Source organism: Oncorhynchus masou, unplaced genomic scaffold (genome assembly GCF_036934945.1).
Source record: "Oncorhynchus masou masou isolate Uvic2021 unplaced genomic scaffold, UVic_Omas_1.1 unplaced_scaffold_650, whole genome shotgun sequence".
NCBI classification, from domain to species: Eukaryota; Metazoa; Chordata; class Actinopteri; order Salmoniformes; family Salmonidae; genus Oncorhynchus; species Oncorhynchus masou.
In genome coordinates this window covers 243,084-265,002 of record NW_027012938.1, presented here as the reverse complement: position 1 = coordinate 265,002, position 21,919 = coordinate 243,084, and positions in this window count along the sequence as shown.

The following is a 21,919-nucleotide window of genomic DNA, read 5'->3' as shown; positions in this document are numbered from 1 at the left end:
CTCTCTCTACCCTTCCTCCCTGGTCTGTGTTCTCCCTCTACCCTCTCTACCCTTCCTCCCTGGTCTGTGTTCTCCCTCTACCCTCCCTCCCTGGTCTGTGTTCTCCCTCAAGCCTCTCTATCCTTCCTCCCTGGTCTGTGTTCTCTCTCTACCCTTCCTCCCTGGTCTGTGTTCTCCCTCTACCCTCTCTACCCTTCCTCCCTGGTCTGTGTTCTCTCTCTACCCTTCCTCCCTGGTCTGTGTTCTCCCTCTACCCTCTCTACCCTTCCTCCCTGGTCTGTGTTCTCACTATACCCTCCCTCCCTGGTCTGTGTTCTCCCTCTACCCTCCCTCCCTGGTCTGTGTTCTCCCTCTACCCTCCCTCCCTGGTCTGTGTTCTCCCTCTACCCTCCCTGGTCTGTGTTCTCCCTCTACCCTCCCTCCCTGGTCTGTGTTCTCCCTCTACCCTCCCTCCCTGGTCTGTGTTCTCCCACTCCCCTCCCTTCCTGGTCTGTGTTCTCTCTCCACCCTCCCTCCCTGGTCTGTGTTCTCTCTCTACCCTCCCTCCCTGGTCTGTGTTCTCTCTCTACCCTCCCTCCCTGGTCTGTGTTCTCTCTCTACCCTCCCTCCCTGGTCTGTGTTCTCTCTCTACCCTCCCTCCCTGGTCTGTGTTCTCCCTCTACCCTCCCTCCCTGGTCTGTGTTCTCCCTCTACCCTCCCTGGTCTGTGTTCTCCCTCTACCCTCCCTGGTCTGTGTTCTCCCGCTCCCCTCCCTTCCTGGTCTGTGTTCTCTCTCCACCCTCCCTCCCTGGTCTGTGTTCTCTCTCCACCCTCCCTCCCTGGTCTGTGTTCTCTCTCTACCCTCCCTCCCTGGTCTGTGTTCTCTCTCTACCCTCCCTCCCTGGTCTGTGTTCTCTCTCTACCCTCCCTCCCTGGTCTGTGTTCTCTCTCTACCCTCCCTCCCTGGTCTGTATTCTCCCTCTACCCTCCCTCCCTGGTCTGTGTTCTCCCTCTACCCTCCCTGGTCTGTGTTCTCCCTCTACACTCACTCCCTGTTCTGTGTTCTCCCTCTACCCTCCCTCTAACCTCTCTCTACACTCCCTCCCTGGTCTGTGTCTCCCTCTACCCTCCCTCCAGGGTCTGTGTTCTCCCTCTACCCTCCCCCCCTGTTCTGTGTTCTCCCTCTACCCTCCTTTCCGGATCTGTGTTCTCTCTCTACCCTCCCTCTACCCTCCCTCCCTGGTCTGTGTTCTCTCTCTACCCTCCCTCCCTGGTCTGTGTTCTCCCTCTACCCTCCCTCCCTGGTCTGTGTTCTCCGTCTACCCTCCCTCCCTGGTCTATGTTCTCCCTCTACCCTCCCTCCCTGGTCTGTGTTCTCCCTCTACCCTCCCTCCCTGTTCTGTGTTCTCCCTCTACCCTCCCTCCCTGGTCTGTGTTCTCCCTCTACCCTCCTTTCCGGATCTGTGTTCTCCATCTACCCTCCCTCTACCCTCCCTCCCTGGTCTGTGTTCTCTCTCTACCCTCCCTCCCTTGTCTGTGTTCTCCCTCTACCCTCCCTCCCTGGTCTGTGTTCTCCCTCTACCCTCCCTCCCTGGTCTGTGTTCTCCCTCTACTCTCCCTCCCTGGTCTGTGTTCTCACTATACCCTCCCTCCCTGGTCTGTGTTCTCCCTCTACCCTCCCTCCCTGGTCTGTGTTCTCCCTCTACCCTCCCTCCCTGGTCTGTGTTCTCCCTCTACCCTCCCTGGTCTGTGTTCTCCCTCTACCCTCCCTCCCTGGTCTGTGTTCTCCCTCTACCCTCCCTGGTCTGTGTTCTCCCTCTACCCTCCCTCCCTGGTCTGTGTTCTCCCGCTCCCCTCCCTTCCTGGTCTGTGTTCTCTCTCCACCCTCCCTCCCTGGTCTGTGTTCTCTCTCTACCCTCCCTCCCTGGTCTGTGTTCTCTCTCTACCCTCCCTCCCTGGTCTGTGTTCTCTCTCTACCCTCCCTCCCTGGTCTGTGTTCTCTCTCTACCCTCCCTCCCTGGTCTGTGTTCTCCCTCTATCCTCCCTCCCTGGTCTGTGTTCTCCCTCTACCCTCCCTCCCTGGTCTGTGTTCTCCCTCTACCCTCCCTGGTCTGTGTTCTCCCTCTACCCTCCCTGGTCTGTGTTCTCCCGCTCCCCTCCCTCCCTGATCTGTGTTCTCCCTCTACCCTCCCTGGTCTGTGTTCTCCCTCTACCCTCCCTGGTCTGTGTTCTCCCGCTCCCCTCCCTTCCTGGTCTGTGTTCTCTCTCCACCCTCCCTCCCTGGTCTGTGTTCTCTCTCCACCCTCCCTCCCTGGTCTGTGTTCTCTCTCTACCCTCCCTCCCTGGTCTGTGTTCTCTCTCTACCCTCCCTCCCTGGTCTGTGTTCTCTCTCTACCCTCCCTCCCTGGTCTGTGTTCTCCCTCTACCCTCCCTCCCTGGTCTGTGTTCTCCGTCTACCCTCCCTCCCTGGTCTATGTTCTCCCTCTACCCTCCCTCCCTGGTCTGTGTTCTCCCTCTACCCTCCCTTCCTGTTCTGTGTTCTCCCTCTACCCTCCCTCCCTGGTCTGTGTTCTCCCTCTACCCTCCTTTCCGGATCTGTGTTCTCCCTCTACCCTCCCTCCCTGGTCTGTGTTCTCCCTCTACCCTCCCTCCCTGGTCTGTGTTCCCCTCTACTCTCCCTCCCTGTTCTGTGTATTCCCTCTACCCTCCCTCCCTGGTCTGTGTTCTCCCTCTACCCTCCTTTCCGGATCTGTGTTCTCCATCTACCCTCCCTCTACCCTCCCTCCCTGGTCTGTGTTCTCTCTCTACCCTCCCTCCCTTGTCTGTGTTCTCCCTCTACCCTCCCTCCCTGGTCTGGGTTCTCCCTCTACCCTCCCTCCCTGGTCTGTGTTCTCCCTCTACCCTCCCTCCCTGGTCTGTGTTCTCCCTCTACCCTCCTTTCCGGATCTGTGTTCTCCCTCTACCCTCCCTCCCTGGTCTGTGTTCTCCCTCTACCCTCCCTCCCTGGTCTGTGTTCTCCCTCTACCCTCCCTGGTCTGTGTTGTCCCTCTACCCTCCCTCCCTGTTCTGTGTTCTCCCTCTACCCTCCCTCCCTGGTCTGTGTTCTCCCTCTACCCTCCCTGGTCTGTGTTGTCCCTCTACCCTCCCTCCCTGTTCTGTGTATTCCCTCTACCCTCCCTCCCTGGTCTGTGTTCTCCCTCTACCCTCCTTTCCGGATCTGTGTTCTCCATCTACCCTCCCTCTACCCTCCCTCCCTGGTCTGTGTTCTCTCTCTACCCTCCCTCCCTTGTCTGTGTTCTCCCTCTACCCTCCCTCCCTGGTCTGTGTTGTCCCTCTACCCTCCCTCCCTGTTCTGTGTTCTCCCTCTACCCTCCCTCCCTGGTCTGTGTTCTCCCTCTACCCTCCCTGGTCTGTGTTGTCCCTCTACCCTCCCTCCCTGTTCTGTGTATTCCCTCTACCCTCCCTCCCTGGTCTGTGTTCTCCCTCTACCCTCCTTTCCGGATCTGTGTTCTCCATCTACCCTCCCTCTACCCTCCCTCCCTGGTCTGTGTTCTCTCTCTACCCTCCCTCCCTTGTCTGTGTTCTCCCTCTACCCTCCCTCCCTGGTCTGTGTTCTCCCTCTACCCTCCCTCCCTGGTCTGTGTTCTCCCTCTACCCTCCTTTCCAGATCTGTGTTCTCCATCTACCCTCCCTCTACCCTCCCTCCCTGGTCTGTGTTCTCTCTCTACCCTTCCTCCCTGGTCTGTGTTCTCCCTCTACCCTCTCTACCCTCCCTCCCTGGTCTGTGTTCTCCCTCTACCCTCCCTCCCTGGTCTGTGTTCTCCCTCTACACTCCCTCCCTGGTCTGTGTTCTCCCTCTACCCTCCCTTACCCTCCCTCCCTGGTCTGTGTTCTCCCTCTACCCTCCCTCCCAGGTCTGTGTTCCCCCTCTACCCTCCCTCCCTGTTCTGTGTTCTCCCTCTACCCTCCCTCCCTGGTCTGTGTTCTCCCTCTACCCTCCTTTCCAGATCTGTGTTCTCCATCTACCCTCCCTCCCTGGTCTGTGTTCTCCCTCTACCCTCCCTCCCAGGTCTGTGTTCCCCCTCTACCCTCCCTCCCTGTTCTGTGTTCTCCCTCTACCCTCCCTCCCTGGTCTGTGTTCTCCCTCTACCCTCCTTTCCAGATCTGTGTTCTCCCTCTACCCTCCCTCCCAGGTCTGTGTTCCCCCTCTACCCTTCCTCCCTGGTCTGTGTTCTCACTATACCCTCCCTCCCTGGTCTGTGTTCTCCCTCTACCCTCCCTCCCTGGTCTGTGTTCTCCCTCTACCCTCCCTCCCTGGTCTGTGTTCTCCCACTTCCCTTCCTCCCTGGTCTGTGTTCTCCCTCTACCCTCCCTTACCCTCCCTCCCTGGTCTGTGTTCTCCCTCTACCCTCCCTCCCAGGTCTGTGTTCTCCCTCTACCCTCCCACCCTGGTCTGTGTTCTCCATCTACCCTCCCTCTACTCTCCCTCCCTGGTCTGTGTTCTCCCTCTACCCTCCCTCTACCCTCCCTCCCTGGTCTGTGATCTCCCTCTAGCCTCTCTCTACCCTCCCTCCCTGGTCTGTGTTATCCCTCTACCCTCCCTCTACCCTCCCTCCCTGGTCTGTGTTCTCACTCTACCTTCTCTCTACCCTCCCTCCCAGGTCTGTGATCACCCTCTACCCTCCCTCCCGGGTCTGTGTTCTCCCTCTACCCTCCCTCCCTGGTCTGTGTTCTCTCGCTACCCTCCCTGTACCCTCCCTTCCTGGTCTGTGTTCTCCCTCTAGCCTCCCTCCCTGGTCTGTGTTCTCCCTCTACACGCCCTCCCTGGTCTGTGTTCTCCCTCTATCCTCCCTCCCTGGTCTGTGTTCTCCCTCCACCCTCCCTCCCTGGTCTGTGTTCTCCCTCCACCCTCCCTCCCTGGTCTGTGTTCTCCCTCTACCCTCCCTCCCTGGTCTGTGTTCTCCCTCTACCCTCCCTCCCTGGTCTGTGTTCTCCCTCTAGCCTCCCTCCCTGGTCTGTGTTCTCCCTCTACCCTCCCTCCCTGGTCTGTGTTCTCCCTCTACACACCCTCCCTGGTCTGTGTTCTCCCTCTACCCTTCCTCTCTGGTCTGTGTTCTCCCTCTACCCTCCCTCCACCCTCCCTCCCTGGTCTGTGTTCTCCCTCTACCCTCCCTCCCTGGTCTGTGTTCTCCCTCTACACACCCTCCCTGGTCTGTGTTCTCCCTCTACCCTCCTTTCCGGATCTGTGTTCTCCCTCTACCCTCCCTCCCTGGTCTGTGTTCTCCCTCTACCCTCCCTCCCTGGTCTGTGTTCCCCCTCTACTCTCCCTCCCTGTTCTGTGTATTCCCTCTACCCTCCCTCCCTGGTCTGTGTTCTCCCTCTACCCTCCTTTCCGGATCTGTGTTCTCCATCTACCCTCCCTCTACCCTCCCTCCCTGGTCTGTGTTCTCTCTCTACCCTCCCTCCCTTGTCTGTGTTCTCCCTCTACCCTCCCTCCCTGGTCTGGGTTCTCCCTCTACCCTCCCTCCCTGGTCTGTGTTCTCCCTCTACCCTCCCTCCCTGGTCTGTGTTCTCCCTCTACCCTCCTTTCCGGATCTGTGTTCTCCCTCTACCCTCCCTCCCTGGTCTGTGTTCTCCCTCTACCCTCCCTCCCTGGTCTGTGTTCTCCCTCTACCCTCCCTGGTCTGTGTTGTCCCTCTACCCTCCCTCCCTGTTCTGTGTTCTCCCTCTACCCTCCCTCCCTGGTCTGTGTTCTCCCTCTACCCTCCCTGGTCTGTGTTGTCCCTCTACCCTCCCTCCCTGTTCTGTGTATTCCCTCTACCCTCCCTCCCTGGTCTGTGTTCTCCCTCTACCCTCCTTTCCGGATCTGTGTTCTCCATCTACCCTCCCTCTACCCTCCCTCCCTGGTCTGTGTTCTCTCTCTACCCTCCCTCCCTTGTCTGTGTTCTCCCTCTACCCTCCCTCCCTGGTCTGTGTTGTCCCTCTACCCTCCCTCCCTGTTCTGTGTTCTCCCTCTACCCTCCCTCCCTGGTCTGTGTTCTCCCTCTACCCTCCCTGGTCTGTGTTGTCCCTCTACCCTCCCTCCCTGTTCTGTGTATTCCCTCTACCCTCCCTCCCTGGTCTGTGTTCTCCCTCTACCCTCCTTTCCGGATCTGTGTTCTCCATCTACCCTCCCTCTACCCTCCCTCCCTGGTCTGTGTTCTCTCTCTACCCTCCCTCCCTTGTCTGTGTTCTCCCTCTACCCTCCCTCCCTGGTCTGTGTTCTCCCTCTACCCTCCCTCCCTGGTCTGTGTTCTCCCTCTACCCTCCTTTCCAGATCTGTGTTCTCCATCTACCCTCCCTCTACCCTCCCTCCCTGGTCTGTGTTCTCTCTCTACCCTTCCTCCCTGGTCTGTGTTCTCCCTCTACCCTCTCTACCCTCCCTCCCTGGTCTGTGTTCTCCCTCTACCCTCCCTCCCTGGTCTGTGTTCTCCCTCTACACTCCCTCCCTGGTCTGTGTTCTCCCTCTACCCTCCCTTACCCTCCCTCCCTGGTCTGTGTTCTCCCTCTACCCTCCCTCCCAGGTCTGTGTTCCCCCTCTACCCTCCCTCCCTGTTCTGTGTTCTCCCTCTACCCTCCCTCCCTGGTCTGTGTTCTCCCTCTACCCTCCTTTCCAGATCTGTGTTCTCCATCTACCCTCCCTCCCTGGTCTGTGTTCTCCCTCTACCCTCCCTCCCAGGTCTGTGTTCCCCCTCTACCCTCCCTCCCTGTTCTGTGTTCTCCCTCTACCCTCCCTCCCTGGTCTGTGTTCTCCCTCTACCCTCCTTTCCAGATCTGTGTTCTCCCTCTACCCTCCCTCCCAGGTCTGTGTTCCCCCTCTACCCTTCCTCCCTGGTCTGTGTTCTCACTATACCCTCCCTCCCTGGTCTGTGTTCTCCCTCTACCCTCCCTCCCTGGTCTGTGTTCTCCCTCTACCCTCCCTCCCTGGTCTGTGTTCTCCCACTTCCCTTCCTCCCTGGTCTGTGTTCTCCCTCTACCCTCCCTTACCCTCCCTCCCTGGTCTGTGTTCTCCCTCTACCCTCCCTCCCAGGTCTGTGTTCTCCCTCTACCCTCCCACCCTGGTCTGTGTTCTCCATCTACCCTCCCTCTACTCTCCCTCCCTGGTCTGTGTTCTCCCTCTACCCTCCCTCTACCCTCCCTCCCTGGTCTGTGATCTCCCTCTAGCCTCTCTCTACCCTCCCTCCCTGGTCTGTGTTATCCCTCTACCCTCCCTCTACCCTCCCTCCCTGGTCTGTGTTCTCACTCTACCTTCTCTCTACCCTCCCTCCCAGGTCTGTGATCACCCTCTACCCTCCCTCCCGGGTCTGTGTTCTCCCTCTACCCTCCCTCCCTGGTCTGTGTTCTCTCGCTACCCTCCCTGTACCCTCCCTTCCTGGTCTGTGTTCTCCCTCTAGCCTCCCTCCCTGGTCTGTGTTCTCCCTCTACACGCCCTCCCTGGTCTGTGTTCTCCCTCTATCCTCCCTCCCTGGTCTGTGTTCTCCCTCCACCCTCCCTCCCTGGTCTGTGTTCTCCCTCCACCCTCCCTCCCTGGTCTGTGTTCTCCTCTACCCTCCCTCCCTGGTCTGTGTTCTCCCTCTACCCTCCCTCCCTGGTCTGTGTTCTCCCTCTAGCCTCCCTCCCTGGTCTGTGTTCTCCCTCTACCCTCCCTCCCTGGTCTGTGTTCTCCCTCTACACACCCTCCCTGGTCTGTGTTCTCCCTCTACCCTTCCTCTCTGGTCTGTGTTCTCCCTCTACCCTCCCTCCACCCTCCCTCCCTGGTCTGTGTTCTCCCTCTACCCTCCCTCCCTGGTCTGTGTTCTCCCTCTACACACCCTCCCTGGTCTGTGTTCTCCCTCTACCCTTCCTCTCTGGTCTGTGTTCTCCCTCTACCCTCCCTCCACCCTCCCTCCCTGGTCTGTGTTCTCCCTCTACCCTCCCTCCACCCTCCCTCCCTGGTCTGTGTTCTCCCTCCACCCTCCCTCCCTGGTCTGTGTTCTCCCTCTACCCTCCCTCCACCCTCCCTCCCTGGTCTGTGTTCTCCCTCTACCCTCCCTCCCTGGTCTGTGTTCTCCCTCTAGTGTCAGACTTGTGTAAAACACCACATGATTAACACAGTAAGTAATGTTGTATTACACAGTACTTCATTTCTGTACTGTATTTCTACTCTACTTCATTGCTGTATTTCAACTGTACCTCATTACTGTATTTCTACTCTACTTCATTGCTGTATTTCAACTGTACCTCATTACTGTATTTCTACTCTACTTCATTGCTGTATTTCAACTGTACTTCATTATTGTATTTCTACTCTACTTCATTGCTGTATTTCAACTGTACCTCATTACTGTATTTTGACTTTATGACTGTATTCCTACGTTACTTTATAATCCAGGGGAAGGGATGTTATATATTTACAAATATGTATTTATTCCAGTAATACTCATAGTACTGACTGCTAGTAATACTCATGGCTATTTGAACATTTTTCCAAGCTGTTTATAAATGGACAGATAATTTGTGTTGATAATTTTCATGATTATGATGTTTCATTATTCACCAACATTTGATGCTTAAAGGACCTACAGCGCCTTCAGAAAGTATTCAGACCCTTGACCTTTTCCACATTTTGTTGGGTTACAGCCTTATTCTAAAATGGATTAAATTGTTTATTTCCCCCCTCATCAATCTACACACAATAATGACAAAGCTAAAACAGTTTTTTTTCATGTTTGCAAAAAATTAATAAAAATGAATTATTACATTTACATAAGTATTCAGACCCTTTACTCAGTACTTTGTTGAAGCACTTTTGGCAGTGATTACAGCCTCCAGTCTTCTTGGGTATGACGCATCCAGCTTGTCACACCTGTATTTGAGGAGTTTTCTCCCATTAATATATCCCATTTAGCAGACGCTTTTGTCCAAAGCGACTTACAAGTCGGCTGGGGCCACTACTTTTGCATATGGGTGGCCCCAGCGGGAATCGAACCCACGACGCTTGGCGTTGCAAGCGCCATGCTCTACCGACTGAGCCACACAGGACCCATTCTTCTCTGCAGATCCTCTCAAGCTCTGTTAAGTTTGATGCAGAGCGTTGCTGCACAGATATTGTCAGGTCTCTCCAGAGATGTTTGATCAGCTTCAAGTCCAGGCTCTTGCTGGGCCACTCAAGGACATTCAGAGACTTGTCCCAAAGCCACTGTTGCGTTGTCTTGGCTGTGTGTTTAGGGTCATTGTCCTGTTGGAAGGGGAACCTGAGCACTCTGGAGCAGGTTTCCATCAAGGATCTCTCTGTATTTTGCTCCGTTCATCTTTGCCTCAATCCTGACTAGTCTCCCAGTCCCTTCCACTGAAAAATATTCCCACAGCATGATGCTGCCACCACCAGGCTTCACCATAGGGATGGTCCCAGGTTTCCTCCATAAGTGACGCTTGGCATTCAGGCCTAAGAGTTTAATATTGGTTTCATCAGACCAGAGAATCTTGTTCCTCAGGGTCTGATGGCAAACTCCAAGCAGGCTGTCGTGTGCCTTTAACTGAGGAGTGGCCACTCTACCATAAAGGCCTGATTGGTGGAGTGCTGCAGAGATGGTTGTCCTTCTGGAAGGTTCTCCCATCTCCACAGAGGCACTCTAGAGCTCTGTCAGAGTGACCATTGGGTTCTTGGTCACCTCCCTGACCGAGGCCCTTCTCCACCGATTGCATAGTTTGGCCGGGCGGGCAGCTCTAGGAAGAGTCTTGGTGGTTCAAAACTTCTTCCATTTAAGAATGATGGAAGTCACTGTGTTCTTGGGGAGCTTCAATGTTGCAACATTTTTTGGTAGCCTTTCCCAGATCTGTGCCTCGACACATTTCTGTCTTGGAGCTCTACGGACAATTCTTTCCACCTCATGGCTTGGTTTTTGCTCTGACATACACTGTCAATTGCGGGCACCTAATATAGACAGGTGTGTGCCTTTCCAAAACATGTACAATTAGTTGTGTTTACCACAGCTGGACAGCAAGTTGTAGAAACATCTCAAGGATGATCAATGGAAACAGGATGCACCTGAGCTCAATTTCGAGTCTCATAGCAAAGGGTCTGAATACTTACGTAAATAATGTATTTCAGTTTGATACATTTTTTGAAATGTATTAAAAGAATAAAAAGATGTTTAAAGTGGATTAAATACAAATAAACTAAGGCTGTAATGTAACAATGTGGAAAAAGTCAAGGGGTTTGAAAACTTTCTGAAGGTCGTTGTAAGCGTGTGGTATGTGTTGCATCTCCTCATATTCTGTTAAAACACCACTGTCATTACGACCAACAATGCAGAGAGAAAGAGAGCGAGACAGTGAGTGTGTGTGAGGGAGAGAGGCAGAGAGAAAGAGAGCCTGACAGTGAGTGTATGTGAGGGAGAGAGGCAGAGAGAAAGAGAGCCTAACAGTGAATGTGTGTGAGGGAGGGAGAGACAGAGAGAGGCAGAGAGAAAGGGAGTGAGACAGTGAGTGTGTGAGGGAGAGACAGGGAGACAGAGAGAAAGAGAGCGAGACAGTGAGTGTTTGTGAGGGAGAGAAAGAGAGCGAGACAGTGAGTGTTTGTGAGGGAGAGAAAGGGGGCGAGACAGTGAGTGTGTGTGAGGGAGAGACAGGGAGGCAGAGAGAAAGAGAGCGAGACAGTGAGTGTTTGTGAGGGAGAGAAAGAGAGCGAGACAGTGAGTGTTTGTGAGGGAGAGAAAGAGGGCGAGACAGTGAGTGTGTGTGAGGGAGAGAGAGGGAGGCAGAAAGAAAGAGAGCGAGACAGTGAGTGTGTGTGTGAGGGAGAGAAAGAGGGTGAGACAGTGAGTGTGTGTGAGGGAGAGACAGAGGGCGAGACAGTGAGTGTGTGTGTGTGAGGGAGAGAAAGAGGGCGAGACAGTGAGTGTGTGTGAGGGAGAGAGGCAGAGAGAAAGAGAGTGAGACAGTGAGTATATGTGTGAGGGAGAGGCAGAGAGAAAGAGAGCGAGACAGTGAGTGTGTGTGAGGGAGAGAAAGAGAGAAAGAGAGCGAGACAGTGAGTGTGTGTGAGGGACAGACAGGGAGGCAGAGAGAAAGAGAGCGAGACAGTGAGTGTTTGTGAGGGAGAGACAGATGGCGAGACAGTGAGTGTGAGGGAGAGAAAGAGGGCGAGACAGTGAGTGTGTGTGTGAGGGAGAGACAGGGAGGCAGAGAGAAAGAGAGCGAGACAGTGAGTGTGTGTGAGGGAGAGAAAGAGGGCGAGACAGTGAGTGTGTGTGAGGGAGAGACAGAGGGCGAGACAGTGAGTGTGTGTGAGGGAGAGACAGAGGGCGAGACAGTGAGTGTGTGTGAGGGAGAGAAAGAGGTCGAGACAGTGAGTGCGTGTGTGAGGGAGTGAAAGAGGGCGAGACAGTGAGTGTGTGTGAGGGAGAGACAGAGAGGCAGAGAGAAAGAGAGCGAGACAGTGAGTGTGTGTGAGGGAGAGAAAGAGGGCGAGACAGTGAGTGTGTGTGAGGGAGAGACAGAGGGCGAGACAGTGAGTGTGTGTGAGGGAGAGACAGAGGGCGAGACAGTGAGTGTGTGTGAGGGAGAGACAGAGGGCTAGACAGTGAGTGTGTGTGAAGGAGAGACAGAGGGCGAGACAGTGAGTGTGTGTGAGGGAGAGACAGAGGGCGAGACAGTGAGTGTGTGTGAGGGAGAGACAGAGGGCGAGACAGTGAGTGTGTGTGAGGGAGAGACAGAGGGCGAGACAGTGAGTGTGTGTGAGGGAGAGACAGAGGGCGAGACAGTGAGTGTGTGTGAGGGAGAGACAGAGGGCTAGACAGTGAGTGTGTGTGAAGGAGAGACAGAGGGCGAGACAGTGAGTGTGTGTGAGGGAGAGACAGAGGGCGAGACAGTGAGTGTGTGTGAGGGAGAGACAGAGGGCGAGACAGTGAGTGTGTGTGAGGGAGAGACAGAGGGCGAGACAGTGAGTGTGTGTGAGGGAGAGACAGAGGGCGAGACAGTGAGTGTGTGTGAGGGAGAGACAGAGGGCGAGACAGTGAGTGTGTGTGAGGGAGAGACAGAGGGCGAGACAGTGAGTGTGTGTGAGGGAGAGACAGAGGGCGAGACAGTGAGTGTGTGTGAGGGAGAGACAGAGAGAGGCAGAGAGAAAGAGAGCGAGACAGTGAGTTTGTGTGAGGGAGAGAAAGAGGGCGAGACAGTGAGTGTGTGTGAGTGAGAGAAAGAGGGCAAGACAGTGAGTGTGTGTGAGGGAGAGACAGATGGCGAGACAGTGAGTGTTTGTGAGGGAGAGACAGATGGCAAGACAGTGAGTGTGAGGGAGAGAAAGAGGGCGAGACAGTGAGTGTGTGTGTGAGGGAGAGACAGGGAGGCAGAGAGAAAGAGAGCGAGACAGTGAGTGTGTGTGAGGAAGAGACAGAGGGCGAGACAGTGAGTGTTTGTGAGGGAGAGACAGATGGCGAGACAGTGAGTGTGAGGGAGAGAAAGAGGGCGAGACAGTGAGTGTGTGTGTGAGGGAGAGACAGAGGGCGAGACAGTGAGTGTGTGTGAGGAAGAGACAGAGGGCGAGACAGTGAGTGTGTGTGAGGGAGAGACAGAGGGCGAGACAGTGAGTGTGTGTGAGGGAGAGACAGAGGGCGAGACAGTGAGTGCGTGTGTGAGGGAGTGAAAGAGGGCGAGACAGTGAGTGTGTGTGAGGGAGGGAAATAGGGCGAGACAGTGAGTGTGTGAGGGAGAGACAGAGGGTGAGACAGTGAGTGTGTGTGAGGGAGAGAGAGAGAGGCAGAGAGAAAGAGAGCGAGACAGTGAGTGTGTGTGTGAGAGAGAGAAAGAGAGCGAGACAGTGAGTGTGTGTGAGGGAGAGAAAGAGGGCAAGACAGTGAGTGTGGTGAGGGAGAGAAAGAGGGCGAGACTGAGTGTGTGTGTGAGGGAGAGAAAGAGGCAGAGAGAAAGAGGGCGAGACAGTGAGTGTGGTGAGGGAGAGACAGAGGGTGAGACAGTGAGTGTGTGTGAGGGAGATAAAGAGGGAGAGATAGTGAGTGTGGGTGAGGCAGAGACAGAGGGAGGCAGAGAGACAGGACAGGTGTAAGAAATATGGAGTTAACTCCCTGCCTTGTACCTGTATTTGTTAACTCACCACAACTAATGAGGTGTTGTCATGCATAGGTGTAATAGGTGGTAGGGAAGTCAGGCGCAGGAGAGTCAAATGGAGTGTAAAATGGAGTCTTAATAATGTTCACGGAGTATGCTCCATAACACTAAATGGACATAAACAAACAAACATGGGTACGAGGACCCAACGCGCACCTATACAACAATCACACTACACTGACAATAAAACAATCTCTGACAAAGACATGAGGGGAAACAGAGGGTTAAATACACAACAGGTAATGAATGGGATTGAAAACAGGTGTGTGGGAAGACAAGACAAAACCAATGGAAAATGAAAAAAGGATCAATGATGGCTAGAAGACCGGTGACGTCGAACGTCGAGCACCGCCCGAACAAGGAGAGGCAACGACTTCGGCAGAAGTTGTGACAGGTGTAGAGTAATTTTTCAAACAGGTAAAAAATAAAATAAAAAAATACTATTTTTACATAGTTGGCAAAAGTTACTTTTAGATTTGTATAATTTTCATTTAGATGAATATAGAATTTAGATTAACCACAGACAATGATTTTGTTCCAAGAAAATGTGCATATGAAAATCCTAATTGGTAGAAATGATAAAATAAATTGCCACTCCAAATTGAAACGTTTTTTTTTTTTGGGGTGTAGCCTATTACCAGCAACTTCAGGAGCGTAACGGCAGAATCTGAAGGCCAACAGCAACTGGAGACGGAGCGTCTGGTTAGGCAATCTTGATCTCTGACTCCCTCTTGAGTTATTTGTGAGTCTTAATTATTTAATCAAATAGCGTACTTAAAGCATCAGACAAGTTCAGTACAAATATGTAACGGCTGTTGGTGGAAGAAGGTGAGGACCAAGGTGCAGCATGATAAGTGTTCATGATTTATTAGTAGAACTGAACACTGAATAACAACACAAACAACCTAAACAGTTCTGCATGGTGCAGACACAAAAACAGAAAGAAACTACCCACAAAACACAGGTAGGAAAAGGCTACCTAAGTATGGTTCTCAATCAGAGACAACGATAGACAGCTGCCTCTGATTGAGAACCACACCCGGCCAAACACACAGAAATAGAAAACATAGAAACCGAAACATAGAATGCCCACCCCAACTCACGATCTCTAAGGCCAGGGCGTGACAATATAGTTGATTTTATTAAAACATATAGGGTGTGTCTATATATGGAAAAATACCCTTTTAGAAATTCTGACCAATCGAAAAGACCACTCTTTTTTTTTGTCGGTGACAGCCTGACTAGAAATGCAGGAAATTCTGAGGGAGGACCCCTCGCCAGGTTATGTCCCCCCCACTTATAAAACCAAAGCTGTGCCACTCCCTGACAGGACAGACAGAAAAAGGGTTTGATCAGTGTTAATATACCCTGAGAGTACAGAGAAAGGGTTTGACCAGTGTTAATATACCCTGAGAGGACAGAGAAAGGGTTTGACCAGTGTTAATATACACTGAGAGGACAGAGAAAGGGTTTGATCAGTGTTAATATACCCTGAGAGGACAGAACAAGGGTTTGATCAGTGTTAATATACCCTGAGAGGACAGAAAAGGGGTTTGATCAGTGTTAATATGACCTGACAGGACAGAAAAGGGGTTTGATCAGTGTTAAAACCTCTTGAGCATAGGGAGACGCTTGCGTCTCAACTGGCCAATTGCCTGGGGAAATGCAGAGCGCCAGATTCAAATAAAATGGTATAAAATTCAAACTTTCATTAAATCAGACATGTAAGATACTCAATTAAAGCTACACTCGTTGTGAATCCAGCCAACATGTCCAATTTTAAAAATGCTTTTCGGCGAAAGCATAAGAAGCTATTATCTGAATGCATGCACCCATCTGAACCAGTAGTAAACAAAAGAGCTAGCGTAACAGGCGCTACACAAAACGCTGAAATTAAATATAAAACATGCATTACCTTTGACAAGCTTCTTTTGTTGGCACTCCAATATGTCCCATAATCATCACAATTGGTCATTTTTTTTATTAATTCCATCCATGTGTACCCAAAATGTCTATTTATAAAGCATGTTTGATCCAGAAAAAAACAGCTTACCTCCCTTACCTCAGCTAGCCTCCCTATACCTTCCCTCCCTGGTCTGTGTTCTCCCTCTACCCTTCTTCCCCGGTCTGTGTTCTCCCGCTAGCCTCCCTCTACACTCCCTCCCTGGTCTGTGTTCTCCCTCCCTGGTCTGTTCTCCCTCCCTACGGGTATTCTTCAACATAAATGCGTAAAACAGGGCATTCACAGCTCAATAGGGACGCATCGGAACGCAGGGCTTTCAAAAGATGAGTCACTTCCGGATTGGATTTTTCTCAGGCTTTCGCCTGTAACATCAGTTCTGTTATACTCACAGACAATATTTTTACAGTTTTGGAAACTTTAGAGGGTTTTATATCCTAAACTCTAAATGATATGCATATTCTAGCATCTTGTCCTGACAAAATATCAAATTTTCTACAGGACCGTTTTTTTTCCAAAAATGAAAATACTGCCCCCTAGTCACAAAAGGTTTGGGGAAAACCGGTTGAGAGTTTCTGTCGGCTGAATGAGCGACACTGGTTGAGCATTCCTACAGCATTTCCCTCCAGAAACCGTGAGAAAGTTGTCCGGCTGCGGGGGCGAGGGGATTCATACTAACATTACTATCTGTACTTACTGGTGGCACAGACGCTGTTTCATCCTTTCCTGAAATTACCCTGCCTAACGATTGCGTCTGAAGCTGGGTCTGTAGCACAGCTGTCCTCGCCGTAAGGCGATCGTTCTCCTGTATATTATGAGTATAGCGACTGCAATTAGAAGGCATAATGTTAATGTTACTACTTTGCTTCGGCTGTTGGAGGTCCTAACGAACCATGTCCAGACAAAGCGTCCGGAGTGAAAATGTTGAATGAAAAAAAAAAAGAATTGAGGGAAAAAACAAAAATATAAATGGTAATTAAAAAGTAAAAACAGTAAAGTTGTCATGTAGCAAAGTAAGGTTGGCAACAGATCGCACGGCAACACGTAAACAAGTCTGCAAGTTGTGACCGGAAATGGCGTCAAAATCACAGGCTATAATAGCTATTTGAGTGAATGGTCAGTTAGTGCGCCTTGGTCTCATGAATCGCGCTCCCGAGAGAGTGTCCTCTCGTTCCAGGGCATATATTCAGACAATGAAATTCTCCGGTTGGAACCTTATTGATGATATTTGTTAAAAACATCCTCAAGATTGATTGCAGACATCTTTTGACTTGTTTCTACAACCTGTAATGGAACTTTTGAGTTTTTGTCATGGAGGAAATGGTCGCGCCTCAATGAAGGTGGATTACTGGACTGAACAGCTAACAGGTGGGCTGATGATGGGCTTTATGGAACTTTATGGAACAAATCAGTCATTTATTGTCAAACTGGGATTCCTGGGACTGCCTTCTGATGAAGATTATCAAAGGTAAGTGAATATTTATAGTGCATATTCTAACTAACATTGACTCCAAGATGGCAGAATTGTCTTGTTGTTTTCAGCAGGTACTGAGCGCCATTCTCAGATTAGGCTTTTTCCGTAAAGTTTTTTTAAATCTGGCACAGCGGTTGCATAGAGGATCAATCTTTAATTCTGTGAATAACACTTTTTTTCAATATTTATTGATTTTTTAAAATTATTATTTTATTTTTATTATTTATTTCTGGGAAAATCACTAGAAGTTTGGAATCAAAATATTACTGCACGTCACGCGCCAATGTAAAATGAGATTTTTGGATATAAATATGCACATTATCGAACAAAACATACATGTATTGTGTAACATGATGTCATATAAGTGTCATCTGATGAAGATCATCAAAGGTTAGTGATTCATTTTATCTATATTTCTGCAATTTGTGAGTCCTCTATTTCACTGGAAAATGGATGTGTTGTGACTTGACTATGACCTAACATATGTGGTGCTTTCGCTGTAAATACATTTCTTAATCGGACACCATGGGTAGATTAACAAGATGTTTATCTTTCATTTGCTGTATTGGACTTGTTAATGTGTGAAAGTTACATATTTATACCAATTATTTTTTTTATTTCGCGCACTGCCTTTTCAGCGGAATGTTGAGGTGGGGTTCCGCCACCTAAAATATTTTATGTCCTATAATGTCAACACAGCCCCTCCATTTAGGGAGGATATCAGTCTGTTCATGTTGGTTGTTCATCCCCTGTTCTGTCTGTCCTGTCAGGTCATATTAACACTGATCAAACCCTTTTTCTGTCCTCTCGGGGTATATTGACCTTTCTAGGGCAGGCGCTCCGCTAGCGGAACCCCTTGACAGCATTCTGCTGAAAAGGCAGCGAGCGAAATTCTATTTTATTTTTTTTAAATATGTGACTTTCACACATTAACAAGACCAATACAACAAATGAAAGATACACTTCTTGTTAATCTACCCATTGTGTCCGGTTTCAAAAAGGCTTTACAGAGAAAGCACAACATATGATTATGTTAGGTCAGAGCCAAGTCATAAAAACACACAACCATTTTTCCAGCCAAAGAGAGGAGTCACAAAAAGCAGAAATATAGATATGATCTTCATCAGATGACACATAGGACATCATTTTACACAATACATGTATGTTTTGTTCGATAATGTAAATATTTATATCCCAAAATCTCAGTTTACATTGGCACGTTACGTGCAGTAATGTTTTGATTCCTAAACATCAGGTGATTTTGCAGATAACCACATCAAATCCCAGAAATACTCATAATAAACATTGATAAAAGACACAAGTGTTATTCACAGAATTTAATTAATTAATGCAACCGCTGTGTGAGATGTCAAAAACACTTTAAGGACAAAGCATAATCTGAGTACGGTGCTCAGAGCACAATCCAGCCAAAGAAATATCCGCCATATTTCTAACAGAAGTTAGAAATATGATTATAAATATTCACTTACCTTTGATGATCTTCATCAGAATGCACTCCCAGGAATCGCAGTTCGACAATAAATGACTCATTTGTTCCATAAAGTCCATCATTTATGTCCAAATAGCCACTTGTTGTTAGCGTGTTAAGCCCAGTAATCCATCTTCATGAGGCGCGAGCACTACGTCCAGACAAAAACTTGAAAAGTTCCATTACAGGTCGTAGAAATATGTCAAACGATGTATGGAATCAATCTTTAGGATGTTTTTAATATAAAACTTCAATAATGTTCCAACCGGAGAATTCCATTGTCTGTAGAAAAGCACTGGAACGAGAGGTGACTCTGTCGGGACCGCGCGTCATAAGCCTGAGACACTCTGCCAGACCACTGACTCATTCAGCTCCCATTCCCCCCTGCTTTATATCAGAAGACTGAAACAAGTTTCTAAAGATGGTTGACATCTAGTGGAAACCGTAGGAAGTGCAACTTGACCCCATAGACACTGTGTATTTTGTAGGCCAAGCTTTGAAAAACTACAAACCTCAGATTTCACACTTCCTGGTTGGATTTTTATCAGGTTTTCGCCTGCCATATGAGTTCTGTTATACTCACAGACAGTTTGAGAAACTTCAGAGTGTTTTCTATCCAATACTAATAATAATATGCATATATTAGCATCTGGGACTCAGTAGGAGGCTGTTTACTCTGGGCATTTCATCCAAAAGTGAAAATGCTGCCCTCTTTCCCAAACAGGTTTTAAGATGTACTTTAAAATATTTTTACTGAAGTACTTTACACCACTGATAATATCAAAGGCTGAACTGAAATCTAACATTACAGCTCCCACAATCATCTTATTATTAATTTCCTTCAACCAATCATCAGTCATTTGTTTCATTGTAGTACATGTTGAGTGCCCTTCTCTATAAGCATGCTGAAAGCCTGTTGTGAATTTGTTTACACAGAAAAAGCATTGTATTTGGTCAAATACAGTTTTTTTCCCAACAGTTTGCTCAGATTTGGGAGCAAGCTGATAGGTCTGCTGTTAGAACCAGAACATGCTTTTCTTTTACTATTTGTATTTTATGCAGGATTACGATGGCTCACTGTTCATTGGTGGTATTTCCTGCCTAAGTTTGTCGTCTTTGCAAATGAAGTAATCATGAAAATAATTGGCAACATCAAATGGTTTTGCGATGAATAAGCCATGATTCGATGAAAGATGGAGTTGAATTTGTCTTTCACTACTGTTAAAAAGCTCCACCACTATTCATAACATCTCCATCACTACTGAAAACAGCCCCCATCACTACTCATACCAGCATCTATCAGTACTGATGTCATTCTCCATCACTACTGAAAACAGCCCCCATCAATACTGATATCATTCTCATCACCACTGATAACAGCCCCCATCACTACTGATATCATTCTCCATCACAACTGAAAATAGCCCCCATCACTACTGATATCATTCTCCATCACTACTGAAAACAGCCCCCATCACTACTGATATCATTCTCATCACCACTGATAACAGCCCCCATCACTACTGATATCATTCTCCATCACAACTGAAAATAGCCCCCATCACTACTGATATCATTCTCCATCACTACTGAAAACAGCCCCCATCACTACCGATACCATCTCCATCACTACTGATAGCCTCCATCACTACTGGTAACATCACCTGTTACTACTGGCAACAGCCCCCATCACTACTGATATCATTCTCCATCACTACTGAAAACAGCCCCCATCACTACTGATATCATTCTCCATGACTACTGATAACAGCCCCCATCACTAATGATATCATTCTCCATCACTACTGAAAACAGCCCCCATCACTGCTGATACCCCCCATCACTACTGGTAACAGTACCTGTTACTACTGGCAACAGCCCCCATCACTACTGATACCCCCCATCACTACTGGTAACAGTACCTGTTACTACTGGCAACAGCCCCCATCACTACTGATACCCCCCATCACTACTGGTAACAGTACCTGTTACTACTGGCAACAGCCCCCATCACTACTGATACCCCCCATCACTACTGGTAACAATACCTGTTACTACTGGCAACAGCCCCCATCACTACTGATACCCCCCATCACTACTGGTAACAATACCTGTTACTACTGGCAACAGCCCCCATCACTACTGATACCCCCCATCACTACTGATATCATTCTCCATGACTACTGATAACAGCCCCCATCACTAATGATATCATTCTCCATCACTACTGAAAACAGCCCCCATCACTGCTGATACCCCCCATCACTACTGGTAACAGTACCTGTTACTACTGGCAACAGCCCCCATCACTACTGATACCCCCCATCACTACTGGTAACAGTACCTGTTACTACTGGCAACAGCCCCCATCACTACTGATACCCCCCATCACTACTGGTAACAGTACCTGTTACTACTGGCAACAGCCCCCATCACTACTGAAAACAGGCCCCATCACTACTGGTAACAGTACCTGTTACTACTGGCAACAGCCCCCATCACTACTGATACCCCCATCACTACTGGTAACAATACCTGTTACTACTGGCAACAGCCCCCATCACTACTGATACCCCCATCACTACTGGTAACAATACCTGTTACTACTGGCAACAGCCCCCATCACTACTGATACCCCCATCACTACTGGTAACAATACCTGTTACTACTGGCAACAGCCCCCATCACTACTGATACCCCCATCACTACTGGTAACAATACCTGTTACTACTGGCAACAGCCCCCATCACTACTGATACCCCCCATCACTACTGGTAACAGTACCTGTTACTACTGGCAACAGCCCCCATCACTACTGATACCCCCCATCACTACTGATATCATTCTCCATGACTACTGATAACAGCCCCCATCACTACTGATACCCCCCATCACTACTGGTAACAATACCTGTTACTACTGGCAACAGCCCCCATCACTACTGATACCCCCCATCACTACTGGTAACAGTACCTGTTACTACTGGCAACAGCCCCCATCACTACTGATACCCCCATCACTACTGGTAACAGTACCTGTTACTACTGGCAACAGCCCCCATCACTACTGATACCCCCCATCACTACTGGTAACAGTACCTGTTACTACTGGCAACAGCCCCCATCACTACTGAAAACAGGCCCCATCACTACTGGTAACAATACCTGTTACTACTGGCAACAGCCCCCATCACTACTGATACCCCCATCACTACTGGTAACAGTACCTGTTACTACTGGCAACAGCCCCCATCACTACTGATACCCCCCATCACTACTGGTAACAGTACCTGTTACTACTGGCAACAGCCCCCATCACTACTGAAAACAGGCCCCATCACTACTGGTAACAGTACCTGTTACTACTGGCAACAGCCCCCATCACTACTGATACCCCCCATCACTACTGGTAACAATACCTGTTACTACTGGCAACAGCCCCCATCACTACTGATACCCCCCATCACTACTGGTAACAATACCTGTTACTACTGGCAACAGCCCCCATCACTACTGATACCCCCCATCACTACTGGTAACAGTACCTGTTACTACTGGCAACAGCCCCCATCACTACTGATACCCCCATCACTACTGATATCATTCTCCATGACTACTGATAACAGCCCCCATCACTACTGATACCCCCATCACTACTGGTAACAATACCTGTTACTACTGGCAACAGCCCCCATCACTACTGATACCCCCATCACTACTGGTAACAGTACCTGTTACTACTGGCAACAGCCCCCATCACTACTGATACCCCCATCACTACTGGTAACAGTACCTGTTACTACTGGCAACAGCCCCCATCACTACTGATACCCCCCATCACTACTGGTAACAGTACCTGTTACTACTGGCAA